The sequence below is a fragment of the Bidens hawaiensis genome, unplaced genomic scaffold (genome assembly GCF_021521415.1).
Source record: "Bidens hawaiensis isolate Kalapana, Puna unplaced genomic scaffold, B.hawaiensis_p1.1 tig00032349_1, whole genome shotgun sequence".
Classification (NCBI taxonomy): domain Eukaryota; kingdom Viridiplantae; phylum Streptophyta; class Magnoliopsida; order Asterales; family Asteraceae; genus Bidens; species Bidens hawaiensis.
The window spans coordinates 150941-168583 of NW_027495488.1; the positions used below are offsets into that span (position 1 = coordinate 150941).

At 35.1% G+C, this 17643-nt stretch overlaps 1 pseudogene; it reads left to right on the plus strand.

Moving 5' to 3' along the window:
- The first annotated feature begins 14188 nt into the window (after positions 1–14188).
- LOC143583276 (casein kinase 1-like protein HD16) lies at positions 14189–17397 on the plus strand (annotated as a pseudogene).
- The last annotated feature ends 246 nt before the right edge of the window (positions 17398–17643 follow it).

The following is a 17643-nucleotide window of genomic DNA, read 5'->3' on the forward strand; positions in this document are numbered from 1 at the left end:
ATGTATGTTCATAAAATACTTTAATCGAGTTTTTCAGTTCCTAGTTCGTATTTTAGATTACCTTAACAATGTTACTAGTTAAGCTTGTTATTTTTATATGAACAAATATCGTATTAATACCTAAATGTCCAGGTTCAAATCATCATATAATTTATGTATAAGTTCAAGTAGTTCATTAACCAATCAAATCATGAATTTCCTAAGTGTTTAACTAATAAAGTTTCCTATTATAGTAACTTCTAATTTTTGATAATTTTATCTACCTTAATCTTCCTATTTTAATTAAGTAAAATTCTAAGTTTAATTCAATTAGTTTGATAGGGTTTCATGCATCCGAAGTGTTATATCCAATTTTGTTCTTTCAATTTATCATTCAACAAAGTTTCCTTTTTTAGTAAGTTGTTGTCCATTTTAACCAAGGTGTTAACTAATCCATGCTTCTAATCATGCACCCTATCTTAGTTCAAAATTGTTATTAATCACATATTGATCATATTCATCACAAGTATTCAAATCAAAATCCAAATTAACTTTTCTTAAATTAAAGTTTCCTTATTTAGTAATTTTTACAATCTTTGTTAATCTTCAAGTTCCAACTATTAATTCTAGCATAACCTCTCTTACTTTCAATTAAGTTATTCCATATTACTTTTAATTCATCAATCCATCCAAAATCCATAATAAATCCAAAACCCAAAAATCCCCAAATTTTCCACTTATGAACATACTCTTGTTTTGATTATCTCTAACAACAATTTCACAATAATCCATGTCCATATTTTCAAACTATTGATCAATAATCAATCCAATTTCATTCTAACAACAAACCCTAACAAAAATTTTATCTATGATTATACCAAACTATCAAGTAATCCAACGAGACTTCTAATCAATCTTAACAATCAATGCATACACTTCAAGATGAATGTATGTATGTGTAAGTGGGTTTAACCCATCCTCTTACACACACATACATACATACATACGGCTCACATACACATACATCAATATCCATAATTTCAAACTTTCAAGTTCAATCTCAATCTCAAGAACACCTAATCTAACCAAATTAAGCATAGAAATTAACTAATAAACATGACTTACTTGTGTTCTTAAGGATCTAAAGATAATATTGAGAGTGTAGTGGGTGTGAATGTGATGATCCTTCTTCCTAATCTTCCTCCTAGTTAATAATCTTCATGATTCTTGATCAAGATTTGATTGTAAGTGTGTGTTTGTGATTAAGGATTTGAATTTGTGTGTGTGAAGAGTGTGTGTGTGTGTGTGTGTGTGTGTGTGTGTGTGTGTCGTAATATAGAGAGGAAGAAGATAGGGATAGAGTGGTGAATTGGATAGTAGGGTGCAAGGTGGATGTGTTGGATTGGTACAACACAAAAGTTTCTAGAAGGTGCAATGATTGGAAAGGTGTGTTGGTGCTTGGTGATTGGGAGAAAGAGATGTGGAGGGGGTGAGGTGTCATGGGGTGGTGGTTTTGAGAAAACAATGGGTGATGGAACATGGGTTTGGTTTAGTAAGTAGGTGTTTAAACAATAATCTTAAGTTTCCGTTTTAACGTCTAATAAATTTTAGCTAATCAAACGAATCCCGTTTCTAATAATTGTTTGTCAGACTTTGAACGAAATTGATTCTAGATAATACAAGCCTAAGAAACTAATATTTTTTGGAAATAGTTGACGTTGGGTCCTTACCGGGTTGTCCACCGACACTCGGGTTACTTATTTTGAAATTTTTGCGATTCGAGCCTTCTAAATTTAAGTTTATACATTGTCTCGACTACTTTAATATGTATTTTAATTTTTCAAGATCATTTAGACACGTTTAGGATTTATTTGATTTTTGACTCGTTACCCGAAGTTATTCCACGTTAGGCTTGTTACGTGGCGATTTTTGCACTTTTTGTTGACTTTGAAACGTCTAGATCACTAATAAAGAACACTTTTCTCATAATGACGAAATTTTATTGCTAATCGAGATTATATTAGTCACAATTTAGGCTAATTTTTAGCCGGGTGTCACATTCTCCCCTCCTTTAAGAATTTTCGCCTCGAAAATTTAGGAGGTTGTACTCGAGTCTGATCTTACCTGAGATAGATGAAGGTATATTCATCTGTTGTAGATATTTTCAAGTAAACTCTGGACCAAGTCTTGAATTCCACTTGACTTTGACTAACTTGGTTCAATTTTGCCTAAGCTTATGAATGTTCTTACTCATAACTTCTGTTGGTTCTTCTATGAATCAAATCATGATGTCCACATGAACTCTTGTTGATTGGAATGATTGGCAATTTGTCAGATAGAAATTTTAATACATGGAACGTGTCACTTATCCTACTAATTGTCGGAGGTAATTCGAGCCTACACACCACTGGACCAGCTCGATTGGCGATTTCGAGAGAGTCCAATATAATGAAGACTCAACTTCCATCTAGCTTACCTTAGTAATGCGGTGGTTGAAAAATTATATTTCTGTATAAAGCTCCCAATGGAGAAATTGTAATACTGAAAGATAATTGCTTAAAAAAATAACCCAATGGTAGGCGAGTATTTCATAGGTTCTTGGAGAGTTAACCCGATTCTTGACATAGAAATCCATATTAAAGTTCAAATGCACCTGTAAATTCACAATTATGTTCCGGACCATAATTGTCAACTTACCTTACAAGATTACTCTAGCATTCTTTCCATTAGGAATCAATTATTTTCTCCATCTTATCTTTTTCCTAATGGTTAGAGAATGAACTAATCGTTTTGCTATTACCTAGAGAGTGTCATAATTACTTAGGTGTTTATGGGATTTCGTTTATGAAATCTATGATGAATTGAGCATTTAGACTTATGCGTTCGTCTAATACTAATTCACATAAATTTTCATATCGAGGCATCTAAACTCTATTCAATCAGCTTAGATTTCTCTTTCTTTAGTGCCTTGAACATCTCTAATCTAAGTTGTAAGGCATGATTGTAACATTAATCCCAACGTACATATACGTGAAGGCTTTTCTTTTCTACTCAATCATCAGCTACAATATTCATTTTACCATCGTGGTAATAAATATCGCAATTGTAATAATTGAGTAAGTCTACTTCAATGCGTTGTCTCATATTAAGCTCTATTTGATTTACAATACATAGAATACTCTTATGGTTGGTGTAGTCCATACACTATGTTCCATAAAGAGTGCGTCTTCAGGTCTATAGAGTAAAAACGACAACTCCTAGCTCTAAAAGTGAGTTGTATAATGCACATTGAGTTATCATGATGCATAGACCTATTATCTTTGGTCTTTCTGCATAAGCAGGCATACAAGACCTAAGCGCAAAACATCAAAATTACTACAAATCTATATGCTCCTGGGAGGGGCAAGATAGTGCATCACAAATTTTTGCTTAGTGATTGAGAAGCTTCCTCTTATCTTATTGTTTCAGGCATATTTCTTACCCTTTGGGGTTAATATCGTCAAATGTCAAGCTAATCTTAACTACACATTTCCAATAATTCTTAGCAAGGCCTAAAAATTGTCGTACTTCGGTAGGAGACCTTGGTGTCTCCAAATCCTCAATTGCTTCAATCTTTACATGTATACCTTTCTTACTGATTACGTGTCCAACACAATGAATTTCCCAAATCCATAAATCATATTTAGAGAATTTCTACTTTTAACTATTCTCAAAAAGTGTTGTTCATGAGTTTTAATGGTCTGTGAATAAAATGCTTATGTCATCCAAGTAGGACTTACATATCCTATTCATGAGATTTAGGAATATTACGACTTATTTTTCAATCTAACCGGTATGGCTTACAAACTTATAACGGTCATATCGTTTTTTTTTTTTTTTTCAAATGTCTTTAGAAGGTCTTCTTCTATTGATATCTAGTTGGTAAGTCGATCTTAGGGTATGGATAAGGTTCACCTTGAAACTAATCAAATAGATCATCAATTCTCGATAATGGGCATCGAATTCTAATGGTCAGTTTGTACAGTTCCAGTTCCTGGAGTCGTTTGAATAGATTTTGTTTTTCTAATGACGCCAATCTGTACAGAGATCTAGATATCAATGTGTCATCTTATACAAGATCTAGCCTAAACTAAAAGTGTCTTGATGGAAATTATCTAGGAAAATCTAAAGGGGAAAACTTCTACATAAACTTGAATTGTATGTATATCTCAGGGCGTAGAGTATTCTTCATGCAATAGCTTGTGTTTCTTGGTAACAATCATTAATTTGGTATCACACTGATCACCATGGATTGCTAGAGTTTCACCAATGGCGAGTGGTAAACATACTAGCCTTTCCGAACCCACGATCTCAGCATGATTTTCAGATAATTAGCCTATGTTTATATCGAGGTTGTCTAGTTTGATAGGTATATAGATCATTACAAAGGTTATGGGTTTCTATCGAAAGGTTAAAGTCACTAATGACTATAGCGGTTTTTATTTTCATAAGTAAACTTAATGGCTACCTTTTATTTAAGTCGATTGGTCTTCTAGCAAGAGATAACCTTAATCGTTTAGAGATCAAACTTAACTTGGCTCTAGTATAGATAGGTGTAAGAACATAATGGTTATTCAGTGATAACTAAGTGAATCCTTACGAGCTTCCATGGATCTTTCTCTAGCATTCTAATTTTTGAACTTGGAACAATCCTTTTTGGGTGTGTCGCTCATTTATCAAAACAACATTGGGTTTGCTTATTGCTAGCTACTGAATTATGTGTATAGCATTGGGTTTGCTTATCGCTATCTATCGAATTTCTTGTTTTCCTAATGCTCAACTTAATGTATACTATTGGGTTATAATAACTCTTGGATTCATCATACACACTTTCAATCTTACTCTTCCTAGTGGATTTCAAATAGTAGCTCCATTGCTAGTGTCTTTATTTGCACTACGTCCTTGTGTGACTTGTTGAACTAATTTTTCAAAGAAGGTCGATAACTTAGATCTTCTAATGGCAAGGGTTTGTCTTATTTTGGGTGGTTTACTATTATTTTCGAATAGCGGAAATAGACAAAGGTCATTATTAATTATTGAAGGCGTGTGAATAAATATAGGAAATATTCACAACCGCATAATAATCAATGAATCAACCCAAAAAAAATCATCGTGATAATGGAAAATTATCGTACTTGTTTAGTGTTTCTAAAATAACTACTAAATAGGTGTGAATACGTATCAACACCAATCACAAGTTTTCAAATTTTCCTTACCAGATTATCTAAGCTATAGGGTATCTAACAAGAGTAATAAGAGGGAGTTAATAGAAGTCTAAGTATTCCCTAAATAGGTTCTAAGAATTAAAACAACAACAATATCAGTAACGGAGTTATGCATCATGAGAATCTGGAAAGATAGGTTCGTATCCTTATCCTATAATTAGCAACGATTAACGGACCTAGCGTAGGAAGATGAAATATGGCCTAAGGTTAGTGGGAACTATGTGTGAATAAAAGATTCACATAAAAGGCACTGGCGCGGCGCACAATTGATTGTACAACATAGGTCGTTGGGGGCGGTCCTTCGACCTACTATCGATGTTGCGAATCTTTATATTAGTGTGTGAACTAGGCTTTTGTATCATGTTCCATAATCCCTACTAAATAATCTCTAGTAGATAACATATATATATTCATGTAGATAAAACTTTAAGCTTTAAACTTTACAATATTATTTATTTATTTACCTATTATTATTTTAAAAAAAATAAATAATATAATCACTTGATTGATTATACATTTGCTTCGCGAGGAGGGAAAATCGTGTGTTTGAATATACGGGTTATAGTTTAGAAATTTTTACCCCAAAATTTCTTATTCACTATAACCATTGGCATTGATACCAACTTCTGTCACACCCCAAAAATCTTAATTTAAACAGCGAAAGACTTTGACCAAGTCTTTCGGGCGGTGACAGGCGCCGTTTCAGCCAATTCATTTATGTATATATTTCAAATGGAAATTGAACTTTATTTAACCATCAGAGTTATTACACGTGTCATATTACACGATTTTTATTCAATTTACAAGTTCAACATAAAGTCAACATTTTTCATTCAAACACACGTCACAGTTTTCCCGCACTCTTCGCGAAGCTTCCATACTTCATTTATTTACCTGAAAAGCATATTAAAATATCGATCAACACAATGTGTTGGTGAGTTTCTCTTTATATCAAAAATAGTCCATATATATATATATATATATATATATATGAATCGAAAACATAATCCAAATAAGTAACAAGTAAGATATCAATTCGTGTGTAATCGTCACTACACCCCGAATTATATCCAAAATATCCGTGTATAATGGCTTACCACCATTATAACACCCAACCGTGTGTAATGATCTACCGTCATTACATCACAAACCAATAGGCATTTCATTTCTTAAACAAATTGAGCTGTTGTTGACGAGCAAAGAATACAACATTGCGTATGACATCACAGTAGATAACTCGAAACATACCATACTCAAAATATACCCACTTTTAACCCAACGCGAATGGAAATGGGGGGCGTCACCCCGATAGATCTACCCATATTTATGTGCCCTTACTAATTCGGTTAACAGTTATTTAGCCAACTAGACTCATCACGCATTATACACCAATTTGTAAAATAAAATTCCTTTTAAAGAAAGCATCAATGAAAATAATATGAAATGAAGAATATGTTTTCCCCCAAAACACAATTAAATATCGTTTTAAAAACATTTCCAGTTAAAAATCGAGGGGGGGTTCAATGGAGAAACTCACTGTCTTGTAGCCTTTCCGAAAATCCCTTGTCCTATATTAGAACACGTTTTGTTAATAAAACTTGATTTTAGTTTTTATACAAAACTCCTTTTTATTTTATAAGTCTTATTCTAGTATTCACATAAACACATAAGCGAGTACACATAGTTCAGTTTTCCGTTAGCTATTAATTAATTAAACTAATTAATAAGCAACTAAAATATAAGAAAATAACTTAAGATTCAGTTACTGGAATTTTTCAAGAAAATATTAATCTTTTATTTTTCACAAAACTTGACGGTTTCGTCGGTTTAGTCGGTTTTATGCTTAAAATGCGTTAATTCGGTTTTTCATTTAAAATGTAACTTATAAATTATGAAAAATACTTGTTACATATATATTAATCAAGTTTTATAAGTTAACTTGTGAAAATATATTATTTTCATTTTTTGTTAATATTTTCTTAAAATAGCAACTTTTAACGTTTTCGTGTCGGTTTGCACGACACGAACCGTATAGGACTAAGTTTTATCATAGTCATTTTCTCATGTATTAACTTATTTTATACATGGGTATTTTAACACTTTAAGGGCTATTCTAAAACAGACCCTAATAGTTGTGTCGGTTTTGCTTAAAAAGCCGATTTTTCGACCGTTTAAGTTACCGACAAGTCAAATAAATTACACAAGTCTATACTAATCATCCTATGAACTAAACAAACATATAATAACATATAATTCACCATAAATAGCAGTTTTGACCATGTATGTTCATAAGATACTTTAATCGAGTTTTTCAGTTACCAGTTCGTATTTTAGATTACCTTAAAAATGTTACTAGTTAAGCTTATTTGTGACACCCGGTAATTTCCCAATCCCATAAACCAAGTAACCAACCTAATTATTAGGTGATTGTGAATTCGATGCGCGCCATGTTAGAATCAGCGCGGGCATATGTTATATGCGCCAGCGCGAATGCGATGCGCGCCATGTTAGAATTAGCGCGGGCATATGTTATACGCGCCAGCGCGGATGCGATGCGCGCCATGTTAGAATTAGCGCGGGCATATGTTATACGCGCCAGCGCGGATACGATGCGCGCCATGTTAGAATCAGCGCGGGCATATGTTATATGCGCCAGTGCGGATGCGATGCGCGCCATGATAGGATCAGCGCGGCATATGTTATGTGCGCCACGCGCACAGGTTTTGTGTTTTCATAACTTAACTTTATGTCGTTTCTGTCTAATGGGTTGCATACCTCTTCAATGATCAATACGTAAAACTATGTTCAAACAATATCCTAATTTCCTAATTAAGACTCAAATCATTTATGCGCGCACGGAAAAAGGGAACTAACCTCCCCGCATGGCGGGAACATTGAGAGCTAGTTTGTTTGAAGCTCCAAGATGGGATTGACTTCAACATAACTGATCACTATGTTGAAATACCAAGACCTCATGGAGAATCTACAAATGAAACTCAACGTCCCTGACTACGAGAAGGTTACGCACCTACCCGCATCAAATAAAAAGGAGTTATGAGCGACACCTGCGGGAAGAATCCCCGCGGGACACCTTAAAACTAAACCCTTTACGCATGAACGTCTGCACAGAAACCAACCACCTTTTCGCTTAAATCCAAAAGTTCACCCTGTTAATAAACTCTGAGAACGCTGGTTCCAGCAGAGCCAGATGGACTCGCAGGATTCCTTATAAGGACGCCTGCGCAGTGATACGCGCAGGATTCGTTACAAGGACGCTTGCGCGAAGACCAACTGGAGCCGCCGGACCCACAACGTTCAAAGGAATGGCCTTCACGCAGAAGGCTATACGCGCAAGGCTACACGCACAGAACACTTAGTCTTCTTCAGATGTAAGGGGATTACCCCCGCCCAGAAAGAACCAATTGCGTGTTTCAGAGATTTTTACCTTTTGACTGCACACTGACAACAGTACCAGGAAAAGTATACTGTAACACGAAATGTCAGCTGTCAGCCGCACCTACTCTCACCAACCACAGTCCTGCATGTACTGTCAAATCCATCAGAATCTTTATAACCACTCCCTAGGACCATCACCCCCATCCCTAAAATAAATAATAATAAACCCCATACCTTGTCATCATTACACCCAATATACATAAGATTTCAATCCCCTAAATCAAGGGATTGTGTTCCCTTGAATTTGCCTATAAATAAGTATCAATTCTTGAATAAAAATATCACACAAACACACTTCAAACTCCTCTCCTAAACCTGTAATTCTGCACTAACCATCTCCCAAGCATTCGTTTCCAGTTCCATCGCTAGGTAAGCCGAAACTTTAGTCTTGAGATTTACTTTTCTGACCAGCCCTTATATTCTTCGATTACTTGGTCTTAATACACATATTTCTTGTTATTTAAACATATTCTAGACTTCCAATTTCGAGGCTAACATCAGGAAACCCGAATCTCGTTTAATCTCTCTCTAACCCATCACTTAACAAGAATCACAGGTGAGTCTCACAGCCCCTATTTTCACTGTTTTTTTAAACTGTTTTCGGGGCGAGGGACACGTGTTTAAATTATGTTTTATCATGGTATATTTACAAGCAATGCAAACGATTATCTGTTCATGGTGTTTATCTTGGTTTTCAATGTAAGTGCGCAAGTTTTAGACAGTGATCACTCGTCAGTGGAACTCTAAGGGTAGGGACTACTGTGTTTGATCAACCCACTCGTAGGGGTCGCACCTCTTTGCATAGACGAGTGCCTAGTATGGTCATGGGGTAGTACTACTGGTTGTAAAACCCGCTCGTAGGGGTCGCACCTCTTTGCACGGACGAGCGCCTAGTTTTCCGAGCACAACGTCCGCGCGTAACCCGCGGGACGGTATTGTTTTAGCTCGTAGTGGCAGCGCCACTTTGCATGGATGAGCCCGGTTTTCAGAAATGTCCGCGCGTAATCCGCGGGACGGTTTTATCAAGCATATGTTTTAATAATGTTATCAGAAATATGTTTCATTATGGTTTTATCAAGGATATGATGCAATACGATTTATCAAGTCACCAAAACTTGTGAACTCACTCAGTTTATACTGATTCAAATGTTTTTACGTGTCTTTCAGGTGATAATTAGTAGCGCAAGGAGTCACACATAGAGCACTTCACGCAGAGCATCTATAAAAATGGTTTTTGGAAGATTTTAGTTCTATCCCTTCCACACGCGTGGTTGTTCCCGCCGTGTAAGGGGATATGGCGCGGAAATCTTCAACGTTTTTCATATGTGGATGTTTTTATATGTAATTCTAAACTATGTAATGTATTTTGTAATGGACATTTCATGCGCAATGGAAAATTTATTTGAATGTTTGCAATGACCCGTGCTTGATTATCAATTCCCACTCGCGCGCACCCTGCTGTTTCCGCCGTTTAGGGCCGGGTGTGACATTATTATTTTTATATGAACAAATATCATATTAATACCTAAATGTCCAGGTTCAAATCATCATATCATTTATGTATAAGTTCAAGTAGTTCATAAACCAATCAAAACATGAATTTCCTAAGTGTTTAACTAATAAAGTTTCCTATTATAGTAACTTTTATTTTTTGATGATTCTATCTAACTCAATCTTCCCACTTTGATTAAGTAAAATTATAAGTTTAATTCAATTAGTTTGATAGGGTTTCATGCATCCTAAGTGTTCTATCCAATTTTGTGCTTTCAATTTATCATTCAACAAAGTTTCCTTATTTAGTAAGTTGTTGTCCATTTTAACCAAGGTGTTAACTAATCAATGCTTCTAATCATGCACCCTATCTTAGTTCAAAGTTGTTATTAATCACATATTGATCACATTCATCACAAGTATTCACATCAAAATCCAAATTTCAACTTTTCTTAAATTAAAGTTTCCTTATTTAGTAATTTTTACAATCTTTGTTAATCTTCAAGTTCCAACTATTAATTCTAGCATAACCTCTCTTACTTTCAATTAAGTTATTCCATATTACTTTTAATTCATCAATCCATCCAAAATCCATAATAAATCCAAAACCCAAAAATCCCCAAATTTTCCACTTATGAACATACTCTTGTTTTGATTATCTCTAACAACAATTTCACAATAATCCATGTCCATATTTTCAAACTATTGATCAATAATCAATCCAATTTCATTCTAACAACAAACCCTAACAACAATTTTATCTATGATTATACCAAACTATCAAGTAATCCAACAAGACTTCTAATCAATCTTAACAATCAATGCATAGACTTCAAGATGAATGTATGTATGTGTAAGTGGGTAAGTGGGTTTAACCCATCCTCTTACACACATACATACATACATACGGCTCACATACACACACATCAATATCCATAATTTCAAACTTTCAAGTTCAATCCCAATCTCAAGAACACCTAATCTAACCAAATTAACCAGAGAAATTAACTTATAAACATGACTTACTTGTGTTCTTGAGGATCTAAAGATAAGATTGATAGTGTAGTGGGTGTGAATGTGATGATTCTTCTTCCTAATCTTCCTCCTAGTTGATAATCTTTATGATTCTTGATCAAGATTTGATTGTAAGTGTGTGTTTGTGATTAAGTATTTGAATTTGTGTGTGTGAAGAGTGTGTGTGTGTGTGTGTGTGTGTGTGTCGTAATATAGAGAGGAAGAAGAGAGGGATAGAGTGGTGAATTGGATAGTAGAGTGCAAGGTGGATGAGTTGAATTGGTACAACACAAAAGTTTCTAGAAGGTGCAATGATTGGAAAGGTGTGTTGGTGCTTGGCGATTGGGAGAAAGAGAAGTGGATGGGGTGAGGTGTCATGGGGTGGTGGTTTTGAGAAAACAATGGGTGATGGCACATGGGTTTGGTTTAGTAAGTAGGTGTTTAAACAATAATCTTAAGTTTTCGTTTTAACGTCTAACGAATTTTAGCTAATCAAACAAATCCCGTTTCTTATAATTTTTTGTCAGACTTTGAACGAAATTGGATTCTAGATAATACAAGCCTAATAAACTAATTTTTTTTAAAATAGTTGACGTTGGGTCCTTACCGAGTCGTCACCGACACTCGGGTTACTTATTTTGAAATTTTTGCGATTCGAGCCTTCTAAAATTAAGTTTATATATTGTCTCGACTACTTTAATATGTATTTTAATTTTTCGAGATCATTTAGACACGTTTAGGATTTATTTAGTTTTTGACTCGTTACCCGAGGTTATTCCACGTCAGGCTTGTTACGTGGCGATTTTTGCACTTTTTGTTGACTTTGAAACGTCTAGATCACTAATAAAGAATACTTTTCTCATAATGACGAAATTTTATTGTTAATCGAGATTATATTAGTCGTAGTTTAGGCTAATTTTTAGCCGGGTGTCACAGTAACTACTACATTGTGGTGCGTAACTCTTTATTATTTGTTCCTTTATTTCAAACAACAGACCTTATCTATTTTATCATTTGACAAATATCGTTTAATGCACATGTTTTAAAGCTAGTTCATTCATAACAATATAAAAGTTGTTTGAAGTAGTTAATATTAGTTACAGATCAAATAACTAGAACTATAAAAGTTAAAGAAGTAGAAAATAATCAAGACCAATTGATGCAGCGATATAACAAGAATGAAGATCGATTCACGTTGATTCAGAGAATACCCGTGATGAGCTTCGAAACTCCCAAATCCCACCAAAAGGTTTAGGGAAAATGAAGAGAAAATTGATAATTATTAAAATTCAAGTCTCTCCATTCATATTACATAAGCAACATATAAATAAAGAGTCTAATACGAAATGAGCCCAAAAAGATCCATGGGCCGAACACAACCCCAAAAATAAAAACATAAAAAGTGCTGAAAAAATATAAAAAGGCCCAAAACTTTATTTAGAATGTGTTTTTGGGCTTCGGACAGGGGCCAAACCACCATAGGCTATTTGCCACAATGTGCTCCTCGCCTCAAGCTTCGATTTGACTGGTAATAGTCCTGAAACGGAGCTTTGTGGGCCAAGTTATGCCCGTTTTCGTGGGCCACCTTTAATAGTGCAATCTTGGGTCTCCAAATATATAATAGCCCGGTCTTCAATACTTGGGCCCACATCACCAATCTTTCTCTATAGTTGGTTTGTTCATTCGATGCCCGGTTTTTCCCATGAATACTATATAGGTTAACTATGAAAGACATAGTCGAAAAGTATTAATATTGCTCGGTTTATGAATTCGATATATATTCTAGAATTCGTATTGTTTGTACTATATATATTAAAAGTTTCTTTTTTATCTTTAAAATTTTGTTCCATTATTTCAAACAACGAACGTCATTTATTTTTATCATTTGAATAAAAAAAATACAATGTAATACCTAGGTTCAAAAAAAAAAAAAAAAAACTTGCATAACATGCGGGTTACAAACTAAGATAGTATATTATATTCGTAGATAGTTATTTAATTGTCATCATTTGAAGCGTGTTAAACACTATAGGGACTAAAGTGTTTTGTTTGGAACGACATTCGTAACTTGTCAAAGTTGAGGATGTAAACCGTATGTGGCCAAACCCTAGAGATCAATCAATTTAAACCTAAAGGGGCATTTACATATATCTCCTTACTAAAATCACTTATTACATATTTACCCAACCCTTAAACACCAATTACATATTTTCACTCTTTAAACTATATATCTTACATATTTACTAATTTCATTAAAAAACTTTAATTATATTACTATTTTACCCTTCTTACAATCCATAACATGTTTTCATAGTTTCTCTAGTTATTTTCAATCATATGGCTTAATTTCTTCCTATTCTATGTTCCAACAGATACGAAGAACAAATCACACTAACAATTGAATAAAAGTTCATGAAATTGTGATATTGGGCCACCACCATTCCGTCCACCGACTACCACCGTCCACTTTCCACCACCAACAACCCAAACCATAACGTCCATCTATCACTCTTCATTGTAAACACATCCGCCAACGCTCACCTCCCACCGTTTACCATCTTCATCATCTCCGCCGTTGACAGCCGCATAAACCCTTTGTAATGAAACAAATTAAGGGTTTTATAATTTGATATGAGTTATAAAGTGTTCTCTACCATGAATGGAAGCGAATGTTGTTTTTGGGTATTGTGAATTCGAAAGGGTAAAAGGGTAACTATATGGTAGTAGGGGAAATATGTAATTAAAGTTTTAAGATTGGGTAAATATGTAATTAAAAAAGGGGATATATGTAAAATCTCAAACATAAATAAATAAATCAAATAAAATCTTAAAGGTTTTGACGTGCGACCGACTGAAGTCACGTAAACCCTAGCTAGCCAATTTAAATTAAAATTTGTTTCTTCAAAAATCCAATATTCGTTGGGTTCGCTCCACAGATAACGAAGGTTAAAGGGTTTTGATTAGTGAATTGCTGAGTCGAAGAGATGAAAAGAGAAAAAGAGTTAAAAGAAGTACTCGAGGAGGAGGAAACAAATATAACGAATGATGATGATGATGATGATAGCTCCTACCGCAGCACCGTCAGCATGGATCCACCCCCACAAAAGGTATCTATCTATCTATCTATCAAGTCTGCTGCAGCAGCATTCTGTGACTAGTTAGTTGTTATCAACCAATGTTGTTAATTACATAGGTTGAGGTTGACGGTTCTCCGCCATATGACACTGGGAGAAAGCTTGGGAAAGGTGGTTTTGGGATTGTACATGCTGGACGTCGATCATGTATTATCAATCAACATGAAACAACTCCTCCTCCCGTAGAGGTTGCATTGAAGTTTCAACACATGAGCACCGAAGTGTCTAGTGACCATAAACTACCATACGAGTGGCAAGTTTACAAGTAATATTTAACTAATTACCATCTACATACATTCTTCTAGCTAATTGTCATATCATGTACCTACCTAAAATAAGTTTGTTTGTTTGGCAGTGTTCTTGCTGGAATTCCCGGTGTGCCACGTGTATACTATAAAGGCACGCAGGGTGACTACTACATAATGGTACATACCTCTTTACTATTTTTTTAAGACAATATATAGTGGGTACTAACTAGCTATATATATGCTGATTATTCAAGGTCATGGATATGCTTGGGCCTAGCTTAATGGATGTCTTGAGTAACAATCCACCCATGTAAATCCATTTCAGATGCGAATTTCTATGTTTATTAATAAACTAGTTGTAGTATTATTATACATTTTTATCATCTGTCTTTCTCATGCTTAGGCTGCCGATTGAAATGGCTGCATGCGTAGCTATAGAAGCCATCTCTATATTAGAACATATACACTCCACAGGGTAGGCTTTGCCTGTGCTTTATTTTACACGTGGTTGACTTCTCTTCGATGGGTACACATAGGATGTAATACTTGTCATTTTTTTTCACAGGTTCGTGCATGGTGATGTTAAGCCCGAGAATTTATTACTTGGTTGTTCAGGGACATCATATGAGAAGAAACTGTTCCTTGTTGATTTTGGCTTGGGTATGTATAACGTATGACATTCAATATTTTAACCTTTTAGAGCATTCATTTTATTATTATGTGCAGCCACCAGGTGGCGGGATGCTTCATCCGGGCTGCATGTTGACTATGATCAACAACTAGGTGTGTTTAGGTATGTTGATGACATCTTTTTCCATTGATTCTTGATAAATGTTTGTTTATTGATAATATTCTTTTGTTAAAAGGGGAACTACACAATATGCAAGTGTACATGCTCATCTTGGAAGGACATTAAGCCGAAGGGATGATCTGGAATCCCTTACTTATACACTTGCATTTCTTCTTTATGGTTGGCTCCCATGGGAAATGATCCGGGTTCGTTCTCAACTTTGAGTAGGCTATATATATATGTCTCTCTATATAAAGTAGGGACGTTCTTTTCAAAATCAATATCATTTGAGAAGTGTAAGGACCACATAAAGCACATGTGCATTACGCTTTACATGAAAGCCTTTAAAAAGTGTGTCTGGAATTATAGAGCATCCTCTTGAGTGTTCTTTGCAGGCTTGATGATTCAAGTTCTGCCCAGAAACTTCTAAATGTTTAGTCCAAAGTGTTCAGTTTGGTCGGGTCATGATATATTGCTTTGAATATGATACGCAAGATGGTTTCCACTACTTTTGTTATTCTTTTGTATGCACTACTATGTAAAAGTGTACGGTGCGGTTCCAACTTATCTGCGGTTGTAAATTTAACATGTATATGTGTCTATATGCGGTTCTAACTAATGTGGTGTTACGAAATTCAGATCTAGCCAGAGATTAGTCGTTAATCGGTCAAGATATTATTATTTTTTTGTCAAACTCGACCAAAAATTGAAAAATTTTGCTCAAATATGGTCAAGTTGGTTCAAATGAAGTCGAAACCTATCAAAACTGGTCAAAATCTATGTATATGTTTATTAATGTATGTAGTATATGTATACATACATACATATATATGTATGTATGTATGTATATTAATATGTATATATGGATAACTTTGTATCCGTATTTACTTTTAGTGGTTTGGTTTTCTTAGATAGTGCTTAAATTCCGCAGGGTAAAAACAAAAGGTTCCTTGTGTGCAAGATGAAGATGGAAACTAGTCCGGAGACGCTTTGTTGCTCCTCTTCTGCTCCATTGAAGAAATTTCTTGAATACGTTGTCAATCTGAAATTTGATGAGGAGCCTGATTATGCAAAATATGTTTCCCTTTTTGATGGGATAGTCGGTCCAAATTCAGATATTAGACCGATCAACATTAATGTTGGGCAGAAGGTATGCTATGTGTTCAGAATACGTTACACATACATGTGATATGTTGTATGACCTGCTAAACCTTGATATGTTAGCTCATCGGACGCAAGCAGCGAATAATTTCACTGGAGGAAGATGACAATGAACAACCAAGAAGAAGATTCGGATGAGAACGCCTGAATCTCGATGGATAATCATTTTCAATGCTTGCCGCCCAATGACGCAGAGGTACCTGGGTTTTTCTAACACGTTCGGCTGTTGTATTTGCATCGGGTTCAAACATGATTTGGCAATCCTCACATATAAACGTATGAATTTTGGTTGCGTTGTAGATATCACCATAACGTGGCAGAAGCGGGAGTTGCTCAACATATTCAAGAAGAAAAAGAAGACGGGTTGCTCATCAGCAGTGTGGCTTGTTGCTCAAACTTATGGACTCTTATCATGGATGAAGGCACTGGATTCACCTCTCAAGTTTACCAGCTCTCCCCCTTATTCCTTAACGAGGTCCGATCTTCATCCCTCGATCTGTTGTTGCGTTTGACTTCAGAAAACTAATTAAGTGCCTGTTTGTTTTCAAATTTAAAGGAGTGGATTATGGAACAGTGGAAGAACAAGTATTTTATTACTGGAATAGCAGGGGCCAACAACGGGAGCTTCTTGGTTGTAATGTCAAAGGGTAAGCCTAATTGTAATTCAGGCTACTCCTCTCATGTTCATGTTTTTAATTTCCAATCATCTTCAATCTATACTAAATTTCCCCGTTTAAAATGTAGGTACGACGTACCTTCATCAGATGTATCTAACCAGTGACTCATTTCCTTTTAAGTGGATAAATGAACAATGGAGAGAAGGGTACCATGTCACTGCTATGGCGACTGCAGCGCACTGAATCAGAAATACATCACCCCAAATGGACCTGTTTAAACTGGGCAAAAGTAGTCTTGAACTGTCACGAGCCAAAAATCGGTCCAACAGTCTAAACACCAAAAGTTCGCCTATACTGCACGTATGCCGTTAAGTACCTAGGTTGTAATAAAAGGTTAAAAGGGTTGTTAACGGGTTGACCAAACAGACACACTTAAGTAAACATTTAATTTAGTGGGTTTGACCGGTCAATCTGGACATGCCTTGTTTA